The 20,508-nt window shown below is 39.6% G+C and overlaps 1 non-coding gene across 1 annotated transcript; it reads right to left on the reverse strand.

The window, feature by feature from the left end:
• Window positions 1-1,123: 1,123 nt before the first annotated feature.
• Window positions 1,124-1,226, reverse strand: LOC143364454 (U6 spliceosomal RNA). The gene has a single exon (XR_013084130.1). It is a non-coding gene; the product is annotated as a U6 spliceosomal RNA (small nuclear RNA).
• Between the last annotated feature and the right edge of the window lie 19,282 nt (window positions 1,227-20,508).

The following is a 20,508-nucleotide window of genomic DNA, read 5'->3' on the forward strand; positions in this document are numbered from 1 at the left end:
AATGTACTCCGACTGTTGACACTGGTCTTTGAAACGGTTTGTCGCGAAACAACTGAACGAACTATTTTAACTTCAAAAGAGACTACTGGACTATTGACTATGACTGAATAACTGATTGTTCACGATTGTCTGACTGACTGACTGACTATTTATAACTGAATTTTAGGAGTTGGTCCCCCTTTTTATAAGATGCACAATCCTTTGTTTTTCAAAGATGCTGGCACAGGAGTCTCTACCTTGCATCTTTTTATCTTCTTGATGTCTCCTGACTAGTCAGCTGTACGCCGACAGGATCTTTTTACCATGAAGTCGGCGTCTTTTCTTATAATTTGGCATATTTGGACACCTTTCCTGTTTGTTCTCAGCGTGTAAACTGAGAACTTCATCTGCGTGTCTTGCAGGAAGAAAAGTTGGAGTCGTTTCTCGTGCTACCTTACTGCGTAGAATTTTTAACATATATCTTAATCCTATTTTTACTTCTCCTCGTGCGACATAATCGGATGTCCATAATAATTCATAATAATTCTTCATCTGAGGGTTTATTCGTTGGCGGTCGAACCACCGGACGTTCACTGCCTCTGTCTGCTGGGACTGTGATTGACTGCAATTCTGTTCCCCGCGGGGAAAAAAAAAACAGTAATAATCTATCTATCTATTATAACGTATCTATCTATTATAATCTATCTATCCATCTATCTGTGCATTGTGCGGCCACTTCTTACTTACAGTAACGAGCAAAACTGAGTCTACACTATTTCAAGCAACATAACTTTCTAAAAATTAGATCAAATGACTTGAATTTTATTGAGAAGTTAGAAGGATTAGTTTATTAGACGAGGTGTAAAAAATTTTTGAAAAAAATTTGAATTGGTCGGAATCGCAAAAGAAATAGTAAAAGTTGATTTTTTCAGGCTCTTTTATCTGAGCCTGTATTGAAAATTTAAAGAATGTATTTGATTCGTTCGAATAAATTATGTCCATGCTGAAAATTTCACCGGTATTGACTTATTCGTTTACGAGTTATAAACGATTAAAAATTGCGATTTTAAGCCGAAAATCGTGAAAAATGGCAATTTTTCCACTTTTTCTCTAAAGGGTGTGTGCCTGGATCACGCGAGTACTCAACAGCACAGAACGCTTCACGATTTTGCGTGTTATCCTTGCGCAGGGACCATGCTAATCTTCTCTGTATCGTTCCAAATTTAGTATATGTGCTGTCGAAGCAATTACATGTCAGACACAACCTCCATAATTTCCAACCAGGGCGTTTGATATGTCCCACCGGATATCTGGTGCAGCGAACGGACGATTATCGTCTGTGAGTTATGCACGATCTAACCACGAAATTATACTAAAGGCATAGAACATGTCAAGACACAACACAATCGTCCTACATATTTCATCGTCCATTACACAAGTATATATCATCGGAATTAAATCATATTTGGTTTAGTTTTAATCAGAAACATGTTGGTAAATATGTTGGTAAAAGTTTCATAAAAAAAAATAATGACAAATAAAGAAGTTTTGTAACTGGATTCGATTAGTCTTCTGGTCTCACACCGATATAGCCGACAATGTGTGCCACACTTCTCGGCGACGACGGCTCTTGACCTTTGCTGTTTTCGCCGTTTTCACGTCAGTAGCGTTTTCAAGTTATAGGTTTCTTATGACTTGAAGAGGGTACGACGGTTTCCAGCGTTCCCTGTGTAGTTCAAATGGGACGCTCGGCGAGAACCTCCGATTTCGTATCTTGTCAGTAAAAACGGCGGACTGACAAACAACGAGATTTCACTGTAATAGGCAGTCCTTATAGTAATAGTTATATAGTATTTGTATGGAGTTTTCTATTTTTTAAATATTTACCTCTTTGTGTATGCACAGGATCACGAGCAGGTTGAACCCATTTACGAGCAGACCCAGGAGGGAGCACAGCAGGATGGGCACGTCAACAAAAGAAGCGTCCATCTTCGAGTCTCTTGCTGAAACACGCCATTCGTAGCTTTATCTTAGTATTAAATAACGAATTTGTACGGTGTCACGTTGCCCTGATTTTCGGCCCGTCCGACGGGAGAAAAACCCGGGCAACGGCGGGTTTTTACAGACCGTGAAGCCGGGCCACGTTCGGCCGCGCGAAACGTGGTCCACCCGGGACAAACGGCGCACAGTGGTGCCAAGGCGGCAAAAAGTCCATTTTATAAATTTTCGATTTTTATAAAAAAAAATTATTTCTGTATAGCCTAATAGTGCGTGCATGATGTGCCAAAGTCAGATTTTTGAAAAAAAATTTTTTACGGAGATATACGCATGGTAAATAACCATTTCCTCGCTCCTGGGAATCCATCAGTTTTCAGTGCGAAAGTTATGTAATTACTCCGCCTATAATTGAATACTAAGGGGTCTACAAATCATATGGGTCATTGCAAATGGTTTTAACTATTGACTGGAAAAAAAAGTTTTCCAAAAAAAGTTGTTTAACATTAAGTAATATGGACTAACCTGAAGCCCCTTTGCGTTACGCTCATTTTTTATTTATGGCGGAATACAAAAAATCCTTTGAAAAGCTTCGATCTGGAACTAATCGTTTTGGCAAGTTATAATATTGATCTAGCTTTGTGCAAAAAATCACGAGATACTTCGAGATGCTTTCGCGGCAATTTAAGTTCAAATATCAACTTTCGGAATTTCCAAGAATGAATCGCACGGAAGTCATGATTATTTGATGTTTCAGGTGAAATTTTTAAGGGTTACATATCGGATAAGAAAAAAAAAGTGACATTCATACATATAAAAAGATATTTAATAACAATTTTTTATGTTAAATAAACGAAGTTTTCGTTCACTGGACTACTGTCGCAAAAATGCAACAGGTATTTTGTGGTAGTGCTCCAATGAACGCTGTAAAAATAATTTATGTCAGATAAAAAAAATTGTTATTAAATATTTTCTTATACATAAAAAATTAATAAATCGTATGCACTTCTCATTTTTCTTTATTATTTAGAAATATTCCTAAAAAATTTCACCTGGAACATCAAATAATCGTAACGTCCGGAAAATTCACTCTTGGAAATTCTGAAAGTTGATATTTAAACTTAAATTGTGACGAAAGGGTCTCATGATTTTTTGCACAAAGTTAGATCAATATTACACCTTGCCAAAACGATTAGTTCCAGACCAAAATCTATTAAAGTATTTGTTGTATGCTTCCATAAATAAAAAATGGGCAGAAAACGGAGATTTTCGATTAGCCCATACTACTTAATGTTAATAACATTTTACACAAATTTTTTTTGCCTAATAAGCGTTCTACCTGTGGCAATCTCTCGACAAATTTTCAAACAAATTCGTTGGATAGTTTCGTTTTTATAGATTTTTTGCCGCTTTTTGGCCATTTGGCACCACTGTGCGGCGTCTCGTCGACTCGATTTTCGCGACGGTTCTCTCAAGTTCGGTACTCAGAACGGGCGCCAGACACGAGGACGGTGCCACACGAAAAATTACGCTAAGACGCGAATCGGCCGCCGCGATCTCGATTCGACGAGCACCGCGCGATATCCTGGAAAGCCCCTACACGTGTCAGGGTTCTACGGGAAAGAAGGACGGGGCATTCCCCGCGGCGGGAAAGTTGCTCAGAATTACGACACACGAAAGTGGGCTTCTACTTTACATTTATTGTCGTTCGGGTGTTACAAAAAGCTGCCGGCAAAACCCGGCAGCGGTGGTCCGAGAAGCCCGCACGATTGTACAAAATACACGACGGATGGACGGTCGCTCGCGCTTATCGTACCCGAAACACAGCGTCTCGCAGGTGTATTCGGCAGCTGCCCTCAAATCGTTATCATACGCCGCAAACTGTTACTTATTGTAGGCAACCGTTAAGGTCCAGCTTTCCCAGGTGGCCTTGATCCGCCACAGTGTGCGTGCCGTGTGCGTGTGCCATGGTGTGCCGCACACAACGCTAGATCGTACAAGATTGCAAGGGTTCGGGAGGCGTCAATTTATGGCTCGATAATGTAAAGATGGGGCATGTCAGTGGTCAAAAGCGGTAGATGAAGGATAAATCTAGAGCGTTTGCCACCAGGCAGGTCCTACTTTTGCGTTGTCGAGCAACATTTTGCATTATTCGGTCGCATGATGCCGAATGCCCGAAATCTGCTATGCAGATGACACCCTGATTTATGCCGTGGGGGAGGACTGGAGGAGGACCAGGCACCACGGTGAGGCCGTCCTGGACTGCATGGTCGGGCGAATTCGGAGGATGGGGCTGACCGTGGCCGCCGCAAAGACCGAGGCGATCTGGTGGTATGGATCGCCTCGGCCGTGGCGGCTACCCCGTGGTCAAGACCTCCGGATTCGCGTCGCTAAAACCTCCGTCGAGATCGGGCCCAGGATGAGGTACCTGGTCCTGGTCATAGACGGCCGCTGGCGATTCGAAGGACACTTCGGGCTCCTCGCCCCCCGACTGGAGAGGACGGCAGCCGCCTCGGGAAGCTCAATCCGAAGGCTCCAGGGATGGGAACACCGGGTGGGCCCCTCCGCCCGGGGTCTTATAGCGTAGGCAGTGGGGGAGGTTAAAACCTCCCCCGGGGTATGATGATAGCTGGGAGGTGTCCTGTTGAGTACACGCGTGATCCAGGCACCTTCCATTTAGCTTAGGTGGGCGTGGGTTCTGTAGTGGGTAGCCCCTTGGGGATCTTTCCCCAAGGGGTAGTCCCACATAACCCCGACTCCCCCCAGGGGGTCGGGGTATGCGTAACGTCATTTTCCCTACGGAAAAAAAGGGGGGGACGTGGGCAAATTTTGAAGCATAAACCTCGTTTTCATAATATCCCTAATATTTTTACTTGACAGAAACATATACAACAATACCTCCCGACCCCAATATAACACTAGATTTATTATTAACAATAAGTAATGTGCCGACTAAAGATAAAAGATTTAATAGACAAGTCGATGCACTTAATCCATGTAAAAAAAATGTTAAGGAGATAAGTAATACAGCCCGTAGATGACTAAAGGCCGAAAGTACTCCAAAAATATTTTTCCGGAAAATTATTAAAAAATAGTTTAAACATAGTTAAAAAATGTTTTTACAACAGCGTAACAACAATCATACGGTTAGAAATCGAAAAAACATCTAATTAAAGAAAAAAAAAATTGGACCCGGGCGAGATCCGAACCTGGTCCACAGCTACTGCACCAACCGGCGCCGTTGAAAATACCTTCGAAATATTGGGATATATCCTGCGTAGTATAATTGTTGTTTTTTGTATTACGCAATTTTTAAAGTCTGGACGATGTTTCCCTGAACTTAGAGATGTTTAATATTACATAATATATTTTTACGATAATCATAACTTAGTTTTTAACGGAAAAAACGCCGAAAAAAGTGGTTTTTATTTTTTCCTACTATGACGCACCAATCGCAGGAATTTGAAAAAAATTGAGCATAATGCTTAGGGCAATATCTCATTGTTAAATTAATTCTGTTCTAGTGTCTCTTCGATTTCCATATGAAATCTGCATTTTTTCGATTTTTACAGCCAGAGTTTGCAACCGAAAAATCTGAAAACGACTCGAAGTATGTGGTTTGGTGTCCGAAACGTGTCAGATTTTTTTCAGAATTTTAAATGGGGAAAATGGGCCAAAAACTGGATTTTCGTTTTTCCTCTATAACTACCTTTACAGATGTGCTATAGGACTAAAACTTGGCTGAAAGGTATCTTTTTTGGTAGGCTATCGAATGGCGCAAATTGGAATAAAATCCCTTCCAGGGCACATTTGACCCCCAAAACCGGCTATAGCCTTACTAAACATTTCAGTATTGCACCAGTAAATTCTACCATTTTCGTATGTATAGCATGAAAAAATATATATAGAAGGGAAATATTCTAGAAGAAATTTTTCGTTTTGCAGTTAAAATGGCTTCGTATGCAAAGGGTTAAAAGGTACCTGGCTCTTCTCCAGTGTTTATTTTTACGATATTCACGTTCGAACTGTGTGTACATTGCTACGCAACTGGTTATCATGGCGTCCATTGGTGAAAAATATTCCATGTCAGTGTGAGACCTTGTGCGCTCTTAGCGTCTGTTTTAAAATTTGTTCTGCTCGAATTAATAATTTGAGATTCAAGTGAACTGAACAGCACCACTGAACAAACGAAGAGCAGCACTCTTGCTCTTACAAATATTGCAGTTCTGCCAGCAAAAAATGTTAGCCGGATTTTCTGCCGCACCTGGCTCACGGTCGTATGAATTAAACTCTTCGTTGTATTTAATGTGTTCACCGGGATTACGTTCCCCCGACAGGCAGACCTTGCCACGGTCGAAGATTAACCCTTTGCGAACGAGTGTCGGCAAATAGCCGCCCAAGTCTTTTTACCGTTGCGGACGAGTGTCGGCATACCGGGTGGTTCACGACAAACAGGCCACCTAAATAGCTCCGTTAGGATTAGAGATAGAAGAAAATGTTAGAGAGAAAAGTTGTACTGTTAAAGGGGGCAAATATGGTGATATAAAAAAATGTTCCTATTGTAGTCGTTTTCAAGGTCTTTTGAAGGTCATCGATGATTTTCAAATAGCACCACATATTTTTAACCACCACACCACCATATTTTTTTTTTTACTATATAGTCTTTGTATTGATAAGATCTTATCTTCCGTATAGTGTAAACTTACGATGCGAGACCATGGTAGGTTCAGAACGAATTCAGTCTGCCGCGTCAGTCTTTCAGTGTCACTACCAGAGAAACCAGCAAAGTTTTCATACATTTTATACATTTTCACATATTTTTTCACATATTTTACATCTTATAACATCTGAAGCCAGACGTGGTTATAAATTATAATAAATATATGGGTGGGGTAGATAAAGCAGATCAGTACACAGGCACGTACTGTTTCATGAGAAAGTCTCAAAAATGGTGGCGAAAATTATTTTTTTGGGGATTGGAAGTTTCAGTGATAAATTCCTATCTATTACATGAAGAACATCACAAGACATACAACATAAAAAAAGTTATCCCATTTACAATTTGTACGTCACTTGGTAGGTCAATTGATTGGCGATTTTTGAGACGCTAATCCCAAGGCTCCTGCGACTTCTGGAACAGCAGAAAGGCTCAACGGCCTTCTACATATTATTAGGCGAGATGAGACAGGAAGAAGTAACGATTGCGTCGTCTGCTCTAATCGAAAAATAAAACACGGAAGGAGAGAGTCGAGGTACTATTGTGCTACTTGTTCGGCTAAGCCGGCCTTGCACATAGGTGATTGTTTCGAACTATATCACACAAAGCACGAATATAAAACATCGCCTATGTAAAGACGACTAAATTTGTTTCTTTGTGATTTTATAAAAATGCTATTTGAATAAAGCTTTAGATTTTATAACACAAACGTGCGACCTGAACACTTTATTTACTGCGCGCTCCAATACCTATCGTCCACAGCGACGCTCGCCCGTCGAGCGCCCCCGTCCGCAAAGGGTTAAAGTGAATAGAATGAAAATCTTCCTTTCTCCGAAAAGGATTAGTTGACCGTAGCAAAAGCTAGCAAAACGGTGCACTTCTTAGGACAATTTGCGGATTATGGAGGTGGATCCGAGGTTAAGACTCCGTAGATTCGCGATAAGATAGAGCGACCACGTTACCGACAAGAATAGGCGAAAAATCGTTTTTCCTGGCTCCGAGTTTTCTGACTCCGCAAAAGTCACGAGACTACCCTTAGCTCCTAGATCGGATGACGCACATCGTCCCGTTCCACCGCTTCGATGAATAGTCGAATCGATTTCTCGATTGTTTGCGGAAGGGGAATCATACGGCAAATGATCAATTAAGCGGAGCCCGATGCGTGCCAGGTTTTTAATTAACCGACCGTTATCACTTCAAGAATTAAAATATACGTGCTCGCAGCTGTGCGCGCGGTTTTGTTCTCTTTGCAAATGTCCCCGGTACGAAACAAATGAAACAATGAGATTTCCATAAAATTACTCGTGTGCACGGTGTACGCAAAGTGCTCGTAATCCGGCCGCGGCGCTTCCCTTCCGCAGTATTGACAAACGTGATAATAATGTGCTCGCTGATGCGGGACAGACACGTGCACCCTTCCTCCGAAACGAAGTTTATTCTTCCATTCTATTGTTTTTTTACATTTTCATTACAGGCTGAAATGCGTTTTGTTTGAAATAACAACTGATAACATTGTTTCTGTGCCTTTGAAAGGCAAAGGTTCTACTGCAATCTTACCGCACTTCTGCAATAATATCCATCGAGTTGAGGATTGATGGAATAGTTTGCGAACAATGCATCAACCGGGGAAGCATAAAAGCAATGACCGTGGTTACAGTTCTACGTACCCAGAGAGAAATTTCATTGTCCGGATAACGGTGCAAAAGCCCTTTGATGGTTAGCAAAACCACGAACATGCAAAGCTGGTATTTATATTTGGATGTTTACGGTCGGATAATATTGCCTGGGCTAACAGATCTCTCTGTGAAACGAACGTTGCAGGGGTTATTACATGAAGCTGCAACGTTTCCGAACGCACTGTATCCAGTTTTATCATCCATTTCTGCTTATTTTTCGTTGATTGATTAACTACAACTGAACCGAAAAATATACAATTTTTCCGATTTTAAATAACTACAACGACTTACAGTCATATTCGGGCACTTTCAAAATCAATTTCCTTAAAGTCAGTTGATTTTTACAGAAAAAGTAAACGAATACTCGATCGATGTCAATTATGAATTATTTACTATTCCTCGCATCGAATAGGGCTGTTACTTTCCCGAAGCTTCGACACTTCGAAGCTTCGAAGGATTCGAAGGAGCGAAGGGACCTTCGAAGGTGATGAAAATCGAAGGTTCGACACTTCGAAACTTCGAACCTTCGATTCGTTTCCAGTTAACGGATAAAAGGAATAAATTTTCATAATTTGTTTCTATATTCATTATTTGAATTGTTATTTCACTTATTTATTGTTAAAATAATGGTTTAAATGAATAAATTTTCAAATTTTGTTTCTACATACATTATGTGAATTATTTCAATATTTCATTGTTAAAATAATTATTTAAAGAATGTAGAAGTATTTACATAATGAATATAGAAACACATTTCTATAGATTATAAAAATTTCCGTAGATTATAAATTTTTATACTCTATAGAAATGTATTCCTATATTAATTATGTAAATACGTGTACATTGTCTAAACAGTTATTTGAACAATAAATTATTGAAATAATTCAAATAATGAATATAGAAACATATTGTGAAAATTTATTTATTCAATAAGTTATTTTAACAATAAATAATTGAAATAACAATTCAAATAATGAATATAGAAGCAAATTGTAAAAATTTATTTATTTAAACAATTATTTTATCAGTGAACTATCGAAATGATAAATCAAATAATAAATATATTATCTTAACAATAAATTATTGAAATAATTCAGATGGTGAATATAGAAACAAATTATGAAAATTTATTCCTTTTATCCGTTAACTGGAAACGAATCGAAGGTTCGAAGTTTCGAAGTGTCGAACCTTCGATTTTCATCACCTTCGAAGGTCCCTTCGTTCCTTCGAATCCTTCGAAGCTTCGACCTTCGAAGCAAAGTAACAGCCCTAGTATCGAACGCGTAACACTGTAACACAGTGTTTAAATTTTCACTCCGCGCCGAGAAATTTTAATTTGTAATTAAGTTTCTACTTGCTTAACTGCCTAACATAAACTCGACGAAAATTGTTGTGCCCAGAGCCTCCAAGAGAGTGTTATTATTTTTCACAAATTCAGTCTCCCGTTGCCTACAGAAATTTTCAATAACGAACATGGGAACAAGATAAATAGAGTATTTGATTTAAAAAAAATTTCTTTTTTGCAGTGATGTAACCTTTCATTACTCGCGGATGGCAGTTACAATCTCAAAACTTTAAATTTAGCGTTTCAAGCATCAACGAACGTGTCGTGTACGCTGGCAAACATTTATTCCGCGTTAAGTGACATAGAGAGTTCCATGTAAACAGTTTCGTAGAAAGTGGAGTACTGATTGACGGAGTGGAGTTAATAATTATTTCGGAGCAGCAGGATGCTAAATGTTAAATTCTGTTCAAATGGTCTTCGAAACATTTCGGGATTTCCGCACACGTACTAGCGAGAACTTAACCATCGTTTTCGCGCCGAGCTAGCGATTCCAAGCTATTGTTCAGCGAAACAATATGGCAGACATTGAACGTGCCAGAAATTCAGTGTGAACGTCTGGAACACTCGTGGAAATCGTCGTACTGTGTTAAAAGTTACGTATAGTTTGTTTTAATCAGACTGAGGTAGTCTAACCGGTGGATGAAATTATTTTAATAACACTAACTGTACAGAAGACATATGCACTCATTTTCTAAACATGAAAGTATATTTTTATTTCAATGTTATATTAGTAAATGGGATGACATTCCGGATAAAAATAATCTGATATTATTGAGGACTTTATCAACGAAGATTTTTATGTTTTTGTGGTAGGCCAGCCACTTTTTCAGTTGAATGTACCCAGCATGAAGAGGAACGGGAACCCTACAGGGATGAATAATGACACTCGACCATTTCAACCCTCGACGGTAAATCATGAAGGGCAAAGCCACTCGAAAAAGTATTTTCGACGGGCACCCCTAAATATCCGCAACAAAGGGTCTAGTTCGAGTTGTGTAAATAATTTCAATCCTGTCATTTTTATAAGGCAACATTATTATTAGAAATTGTAATTTTGCTTCCAACTTCACCTATTCGTGTTTATTATGAATTTATAAAACCCACGGTCTACTAATTATTCACCTAAAACGTTTCTCTTGTTAATTGTTTTACATAAAGCACCGTTGCTCCATGGAATATATTCCCCAAGCAGGGCCTAATAAGAAACTGATCTAACAGAATCGACACCCTGCTTCGTTTGATGTTTGAGGTGAAATTTTTTAGGGATATATCATTTATAATGAAGGAAAAAGTGAAATAGTTAGTTAGAATTAATTGTTTAAACAAAATAAAATTTTTAAATAATTTCTTTATGTGGACTAACCTGAAGCCTCTTTGCGTTACGCTCATTTTTTATTTATGGAGGAATACAAAAAATCCTTTGAATACCTTCGATCTGGAACTAATCGTTTTGGCAAGTTATAATATTGATCTAGCTTTGTGCAAAATTTTAAGAGATACTTCGTGACATCAAAATAGTCGTGACATCCGCGTGATTCATTCTCGGAAATTCCGAAAGTTGACATTTAAACTTAAATTGCGTCGAAAGCATCTCGAAGTATCTCTTAAAATTTTACACAAAGCTAGATCAATATTACACCTTGCCAAAACGATTAGTTCCAGACCAAAATCTATTAAAGGATTTGTTGTATGCTACCATAAATAAAAAATGGGCAGAAAACAGAGATTTTCGATTAGCACATATTACTTAATGTTGACAACTTTTTACAAAAATTTTTTGCCAAATAAGCGTCGTACCTCTGGCAATCTCTCCACAAATTTTCAAACAAATTCGTTGGATAGTTTCGTTTTTACAGATTTTTTGCCGCTTTTTGGCCATTTGGCACCACTGTGCGCCGCGTCGTGTCGGCTTTCCTTTGATTGTGCTGCAGCTTGTTGGAATGCTTGAAATCCGAGTCGCGTGTCATGTATCGTTAGATACTTGTTGCGCAGAGCACTTTACACACCGAGCCCGCTGAGTGGAATCGCGGGCTGAACGTTGCCGGAGATCGATAAGGAAACGACTTCAATTTGTGTAAACTACAGCGATGCCTGCGTAACAGGCCTGTCGTCTGGTCTGCAACCCGACAGTTCTAGCAGAGCTGCTACATTCTTTGTAATATCCCGAACGCAGAGAAGGATAGTAATTCAAAGAGAAGAAGGGACTTCAGCTCTCTGCTTCTCTCTCCTTTTCATTCGCCGACCTTTTTCACGCGTATAATCATGCAAATAAATTATTTTATTTATAAGAAGAAGTTTTTGAAGTACTATTTAAAAATAGTATTTTATTTGGAACATATTGAAAAAGTGAGACTTATTTTAAGGAGTGTGTAAAATAGTATTTCAAATAGTTGATTACTGCGACATTGTCGTCTGTTTATTAACATGTTACATGAAAATATTCGTAATTCACCTACAACAAATACTTTGTTAACTATTATAGTATCTTATGTTAAAAATTATAATTTATAATATTATCTATTTGCTCAACTTATTTTCATTGTAAGGAAATATTTGGAATACATATTTGAAGTAAAACAGTAAATTATTCTGTGTATCTGGTTATCAAAATAAAAATATTTTATTTGCCGAAATTTTTCGTTCTATTAAAAGTAGTATTTTATTTGAACCACATTAAATTATACTATTTAAAATAGCATTTTAAATATTTTTTCTTGAAATTTTTCCCAGGTCTGATTCAAAAGGTAATGGGCCGCTGGATAGGGCGTCAAGAAAGACCATGTGCAAAATTTTAATCCTATATCTTAACCGGGAGGGTAGTTATGCCATAGAACGGAAAAGAGTAGTATTTCTTAATTTCTTCATTTCTAATTTCTTTTATTAGTATTAGTATTTGTATCTAGAAAACCTAGATACACATACTGTAATTAATTCAGATTTTTAGGTAGAACATTCTATTGTAAGAAATCAAAATCCTCAAAAAAGAACAGAAAATATGCAGATTACCTAAACCAGACTTTCATATGTTCTAAATCTAATATATTTAATAAGATATTATCGAAATAATTTTTTGCAACAAAACGGTCAGGAATCGATTTTGTCCAGTTAATAAACGTCTACTCTGAATCAAGGGCCGGATTAAAAAGATGAGACACGAAGTACGCCGACAAATGATAGGCAAAAACATGCCAGCGGGCGCTGGTCAAAAATCGAAGGGCGACACGTGTCCTCGGAGGCTGAATTGATACGATCAATAGGTAGAGGACAAACAAAGGGGTCCGCACCCCTGTATGTTCCGACGCGAATTAAATTCTCTTTTTGATTCACCGTGTAGTCGTCCGGAAACAAGCCGGACAAAATTAACAACGATCGAACGAACAAAATGGTGGCGGAAATGAATAGAAGACAGCCCTCGGGTGTATGAACGACGAGAAGAAAGAAGCAACGTACATACACGCTGCTCGCGTGATCACCAACGGGGGTGGGTTGGCGTAAGGAATCCTGACTATTTCGAAGAAACGGGGAATGGGCACATCGAATAATTTTAATCGATCAGCGGGAAACATGCCACGGTAAATGCGAAATTCGGAATGCATCACCTGTGACCCAGAAATCGTGATCGAGATGGATCGACAGGCAATTTTAACTTCCTGCAAAATTTTTGCATTCTTGAAATTGGAACCTGGGCTCCCGTGTGCTACTTCATTTCAAGAGTTAGTGGAAGCAATTCGTTCTACACGAAAATTGTCAAGAAGAATATTTTTTAATGGTCAATTTAATCCCTTAAACGTTCCCAAATATCGATCTGTTTAAAAATTACGTAAAATAACACTAAAACGGCGGGACCCGTTGAAACGAGTCTAAACAATGTTCTCAAATCTTCATTTGTCTAAAAAGCGCGTGAATAGACACTGGAACTAGAGGCCTAAAGATTAAAAATTGTATAATTCACGAGCGTCGACAGACTGCGCAAACGCATTCACGGAAGATCGTTCAATAAATATATTTCAATATGTTTACGATACATTTATCGAAACAAAACACTCGAATGGGTATTCATGCGTCTGGTACTTAAATAACGATATAAAATAAAGCAATTGAGTTGCTGAAGAACCTGCTGTCAAAACACGGAATTGATTTCTCTCACTCAGCAGCTACACGGTGTTGACGGGAATAACACGATTTTCTCTCTGTAGAAATGTTCCAGCGTGGAATGAAAATTTCGTGTTCGTTCGTGCGTCACTGCATTCTCTTGAAAGCCACTCGATAGCCATTCAGACCCGGTCACATTTTCGCCGTCAAAATAAAATGCAACAATAACCACAGTAAAAGCAAACGTTTCAGGAAATGCACCTAAAAATTTCGAAAGTCCCGACCAATCGTCTTACATCGAAAGAAAATTATAGGTGGTAATAAAAATTGATTTTGAAGTTCGATAAAGAAATATTACGTCACTAGCATGTGACCGACGTGTTAGTCCAAGTTAACGACAGAGATAAAATCGTAATACAGTGAATTCTCGATTAACGTCACAGGTCTTGCCAGCGTCAAGTATCGTCCAGGAGACATGTTTACACTCCTCGGCGTCCGAGGCCTCTCGAGCTCCGCGGTCCCTCACGGGGTATACCCCGTAGTGGGGATAGTTCCGCGACGTTTATCATGCAGGCCTTGGCGACATATATAGAGAAATCACTTTGTATTACAAAATACTAGAAAGAGAAAAGGGAAGATGAACAGAGATAAAATGATGTTCATTCAAAGTTAACAGACATGGGTTCACCCAGCGGCGCGCGAAATTCACAAAGCCCGCCCGGGAAACAATAATTATGAAACTGCGAAACCGAGAGGGGCGAGTCTCGTCCACTGCGAAATTGAATGATCGCTCGTTATGCACTTTATACAAGCAACAGAGGCTGATGAGACAATTAGTCGATTCCACCGATATCGGATTAATTGATTTGTAAGTTTGCGGACCGGCGAGAACTCTGCACAAGAAAAATTCTATCTGCATTCTATCGATGCGACTTGTCAATAAACGGACATTTTAGTTTTATTCAAGTATATAAAATCGTGATTTTACAACACTCTGGTCATTTGTTGTCCAATTTTTTCGCTGACTTGTAACTAGACTTGTAGATGACTAAAATACAGTAGTGTGCGAATTAACGCGAACATACCAATATTTTTAATGTCTTATTAGTTTTCTAAATTTGGCAACATGAGTATGTCAGTGGTTGCTGTGATGGCCTGTTAGGTATTGACGTGTCGTTAGTGGATAAGTCTGTGACAAATTACATAATTACATAATTATTTCATTTCCGCTAACGACGCGACAATACCGCTCGACAGGTCAGCGCAGACTAATTCATCAAACGTTCAACAAAATGGCCGCAAGCGCTGACAAAGTCATGATGCCAACTTCATGTTGCAAGGTCCAATCAATTTACTCTGAATTTTAGAAATTTTCGAAGATCTTCTCACACTATAAATGTGTAAAGGTTCGCAATTTAATTACAGTAAATTCAATACGGTCCCAAGGAACAGCAATCTCTTAATTGCGCTCGTACACAAGCTTGTAAGTACTGGCTGCTAAGGGATGAAAAGCATCAGGGCCCGCTCTAGCGGTTACGACGCCCCGGGCAAAAAAAAAATTGCCGCCCCTTTTTAAACACCGCGCTGAACAGAATGACCTTTTTTTTTTGCAAAATTTTCTGGCAAGGGTAGTCAGACATTTTCCATTAACTGAATATTTTAAACATCAATATTTTTCTCACACTTACAGCCAAAGCCAAAATGGCGCCCCTAAATTTTGGCGCCCCGGGCAAATGCCCGGGTTGTCCCCCCCCTAGAGCGGACCCTGAAAGCATCGTTCATGGTCTCGCATTTTAATATCCGCGAAACGATTAGCACGGCCCTCTGTCCGGCTCAGCACGGATAGTCTGCGAGTGAAATTAGCCGGTAGGCCATCAACGTTTAATAAAGTTTGTTTAATCAGTCACGATTACAGAGAAAGGGGCATTGGGAACGGTAATCCAACCGGAAACGCGCTTCAATATCCGAGGATCGAATTTTCCACATACCAGGGATGCTGAACGCACTTCATTCCGTTTCATAATTTCCATTTCTACAAACCGATTGTAATGTCGTAATGACTATTGATCATCCCAAGCTGTCATACGGAGAAATGCTAACAAATCGTTCGAATGCGTGACGAACATGTAATTAATATACCGTCGATGTTTATTGGCAAATACAATTAGCTAGAACGAAATGTGCGCTCACGTCGTTGCTCGTTATACTGATATTCCAGATAAGCCGTAGGCTATGGATTGACGATTCGCATTAATTTAACGGGATTAAATTCCTGTTGCAGTACAAATCTTCCAAAAGGAGTTCGCGTTGGAACAAAATGGCGCGTGTTCTACTTAAAATCGATGGACAAAAAATGTAATAACGACTGCCTGAGAACCTCGCTGGTTCTAAATTTTAATAAATTTTATTTTATTATTTGACTACTAGGAATATCGCCATTTTCGTTATCCCGAGGTAACAACTTTCTCTTCCACAACCAGCTATGAAACCACACTGTCAAGCAATCGCAGTTAAATTACATCCCCGCGAACCCTCGGGAAATGGAAAACTTTCGACATCGAAGACGCGAGAAGTTCGCACAGGACACGTGCTCCGGACACGAGAGATCCTAGGAGCGTGATTGCGGCTCGTTCAGCTGGAAAAGATCCTAACCACGCGCTTATGCTCCATAACACGGCTATCTAAAGTCGCGCATAAACGCCTCCAAGATCAAGGCGGATTTATTCGTCCGTTTCTCAACCGCTTACCCGACTTTTCCTTTGACGCGTGTTGCATAACGTTCCCGTGAAAATTGAGTTGTTGTGACGAGAGTGCCATTTTGCTTTGTTCTATGCAGTTTTTCCGTTCTTAACGCAACGACCTCGTTCTCGAACCCTTCAACGAAATAGCTGATGCCCTTTGTCCCGGAAATGTACCTTCGATTTCCTCTGTGCGCGCAGACCGTCGTCAGTATAATGACTCAAAGATAAATTGTAACTGTTTGGGTTTGGCTGCGCGTGGCGTCAGATCTCGAACGCGAGATCCACCGCGCCGCCCCGCTATTGGCAGGTGCTATTGTCGCCGCGAGATCGACGGTCGATCGACGACGAGTCGTGCCATAGGCTGTCACCGCCGGATCGATTATCGACGCCGCTATTAGAATTCTAATTGGCCCGGGTTCAAATTCCGCCAAATCATCATTCCGGCGGTGATAGAAAACCGCTCGCGACTCGTCGACGATCAGATCGTTAGTTCATCTCTCAACGTCAACATCGCTAAATAGTTCTCTCAAATCGTTAAATAGTAGCTCAGACGTCGCGCGTCGTGGGACCGGTCTAGCTACCTCAATTCGGTTTCGGAATTCTCCTCAGCTCAGCTGAGAATAATCATAATTCTCTCGGTTTCATACATTTATTGTAACCTGAAGTCCAACCGGTGGGCTTCACATTGTACATATTCTTTGTAAATTTACTCAGTGTAAGTGACGGCCGTTCGACGGTAGAATAAAGTGCTCGTCCCGTACAGCATAATTTATTTTCCGTCCCAATCCGTAACAGTAACAGATACGCCAATTTGGTCTTACCATCTCGTAATTGAAATAGTGGAATGACATTTCTCCCTTTCCTTGTGTTTTATTCGAATTACTCTTTCTCTTTCAGGGAAGGTAAGGTTTACGCCATGTTCGTGGACCTAAGAGCGGCATTCGACACGGTAAAAAGGAGAAAGATGTGGGAAGTGATGGAGAAGTGTGGAGTAAGAAAGGGGTTAACTGAAAGAGTAAAGGAGGTGTATGAGGAAACGGTGAACGTTGTGAGGACAAGTAAGGGGGAATCAGGGGAATTCTGGACGGGAGAGGGACTCAGGCAGGGTTGCCCGCTCAGTCCGACCCTGTTCACAATATATATAGCCGACATGGAGGAAGAATTCAGGAAAGGACTGGTGGGAGGAATAAGAGTGGGTGAAGAAAGATTCTGGTCCCTAGCCTATGCAGACGATGTGGTGGCAGTAGCAAGTAAAGAGGGAGATTTGAAATGCATGATGAAGAGGCTGGAAAGGTACTTGGACAAAAAGGAATTGACGCTAAACACGGAGAAGACTAAAATAATGAATTTTAAGAGAGGGAGAGAAAAAAAGAAGAAAGCTGCATGGAACTGGAAGAGGGAAACGGTAGAGGAAGTCAAGGAATTCTGTTATTTAGGAATAAAGTTTGAAAGCAACGGAAAGATAGCAGGTCGCGTAAAGGAAAGGATAAAGAGAGCGAACGTGGTCCTAAATCAAGTATGGGGAATCGGCGAAAGGAAATTTAAAAATGATTTTAAAATGAGAATGTTTCTCTTTGATACGTTGGTACTGGGGGTACTCCTATACGGGGTAGAGCTATGGGGCTTTAAGGAGAGAACAGAAGTAGAAAGGATTCAGCTGAAATATATAAAGTGGACACTTGGTTTGGACGTGCGTACCCCAGGATACTTGGTACTGGAAGAAACAAAAAGGGCGAGGCTTAGAGTAAAGGCAGGAATTAGGGCATGGAAATACACGGAAGGAGTAAGAAACAGAGCAGGGAGGAAGATAGTCAAGGAATGTCTGAAGGAAAAGGAATCAGGGAAAGTTCAGGGCGAAAGCGGGAAAGAAAGGGAGGAATACTTAAAGAGAAACGGATGGAGCCAAGCAGGGGTGGAAGAGATGATAAGGCTAGAGATGGAGGTAGCGGAGAGGCTAAAGGAGAGAGACATTGAGGTACAACGGCAAGAACAATATACAAGGATAGAGCAGTCAAAATATAACAAAAGGTACAAGTTTATAAGAGTGGCAGAGTTACCAGAATACCTAAGTAAGGAGGGAAGAGGGGAAAGTCAAAAGTTAGTAGCCCAAGTAAGATGCGGAAATGCAGAAAACTGGAACAAATACTGGCTGGGAGACGAAGCAAGAGGATGCGACCTGTGTGGGGACAGGTATGGCAATCTGGAGCATCTAACAAGAGAATGCAGGGAAATGGAGGGAAGGATCAGGATGGAGGACATAGTGAGTGGGAGGATAGATACAAATGTTGAAGCGTGGCTTCAAAAGCTCAGAAAGAAGAGAGATAAGCGAGCAGAAATATAAAGGTAATATAAGAAAGCGTAAACCAAAGATAACAGAGTAGGAAATGGTGCAATAATCGGAATAAGAATAGGAACAGGCAGAATATAGGTAGAGTAGTCAGGGTAGGGATGGGTGAGTCGAAGAGGGAAGGGGGAGAGAGAGAGAGAGAGAGAGAGAGAGAGGGAGAGAGAGAGAGAGAGAGAGAGAGAGAGAGAGAGAGAGAGAGAGAGAGAGAGAGAATTAATGCGTGGATAAGATAGTTATTTTTTGTATTCATAGGTTATTGTAAACCGAGTCCAATTCTTGGCCGTAAGGCTGAATAAAGCAATATTATTATTATATTAAAATAAATTGTTTCATGGGATTTTCCGTAAAAATTGCTTTCTCTCGGAACGTTCACGATTCACAGGCTCAATTCACTGTTACAAAGGAAATTATGAAAAATATCAGGTCACTTTGAATTGTCACTTTTAGATAGACACAAGACGTCAGAAATGACGCTTTTATATCGACAATAACTATATTTTCCTGTGGAAGCAATTTTCTTTCGTTACGTCAACGGTATGACGAATCGCCCTAAAAGTTTCAATAGAATCGGTCGCACGGTCTCCGGGAAAGCAATTCCGAAAGTTCAGTAATTTTCACAGTCCAACAATATCGTCTCCTGTCCCTTGCGGCACTATTTTATTTGATTCATCAAACGCTACGTCTGTATCACCTGTACCAGCTTTTTCACGATATGCCCAAAGGGAGACGGTTCACTCTATGACGTAGGTAGATTTTGCCTACAACCCTTAATTTTTAACGTTAAAATGATGATTTCACATCACTTTATAGAAATATCGAAAACACGTTCAGTCAGATTTTCAACGATTTCGAGCGTATGTCCGAAGAAACAAAAAAATTAATTTATCCTCCAAAAATCTTCAGAAAATCTAATATTATATTATTCTATTAATTTTATACAAAAATGTTATACAATAAATACGCCATTCAACTCGGGCGAGTCCAAAGAATCGTCGCGTGTGAAAAGAGTTCGCGTATCTTTTGCAGCTAAAGCAGGACAAATGGTTAAAGTTATAGATTGTCGTCACTAAATAAAAATCAAAAATACAAGATAAAGATCCACAGTCTAGTTATTACATTATTCTCTGTTCATTAGAATTGTTGAAAGACGGAATACATTTTTAGTTAACTTCTGTTCTCTGTAATTTTCAATAAAAAAAAAAAATTGCAGAGAACAGAAGTCGATGTGTAGTCATTGCAGAATATACTTTTTATAATAACCTTTATCATAACAATAAATTTTATATAACTTTTTCCTCCGCGAAAATGTTCTGCTCGGCTTCGTTAAGGAGTTATTAACGAAAAACGCGGGTCATTGAACAGTACATTGAAAATTTTTAAAAATATTTATGTAGATTTGTGTCGATTATATAGGTTGTGAAAATTTTTAAGCGAATGGATCGTGTTTTTGAATTTTTAGAAAAGTCCTCTTCACCCAAAATCAAATTTTTGAGCGCGTCATAAATTTTGCTTGAACAATCGGGGTCTGCCGATAAAAATTTCAAGTCGTCAGAATTAATTTCGGGAGGGTCTTACAATTAGGAAAAATTTGCTTTATAAAATCTCCCCCAACTGTG

Source organism: Halictus rubicundus, unplaced genomic scaffold (genome assembly GCF_050948215.1).
Source record: "Halictus rubicundus isolate RS-2024b unplaced genomic scaffold, iyHalRubi1_principal scaffold0566, whole genome shotgun sequence".
Taxonomy (NCBI): domain Eukaryota; kingdom Metazoa; phylum Arthropoda; class Insecta; order Hymenoptera; family Halictidae; genus Halictus; species Halictus rubicundus.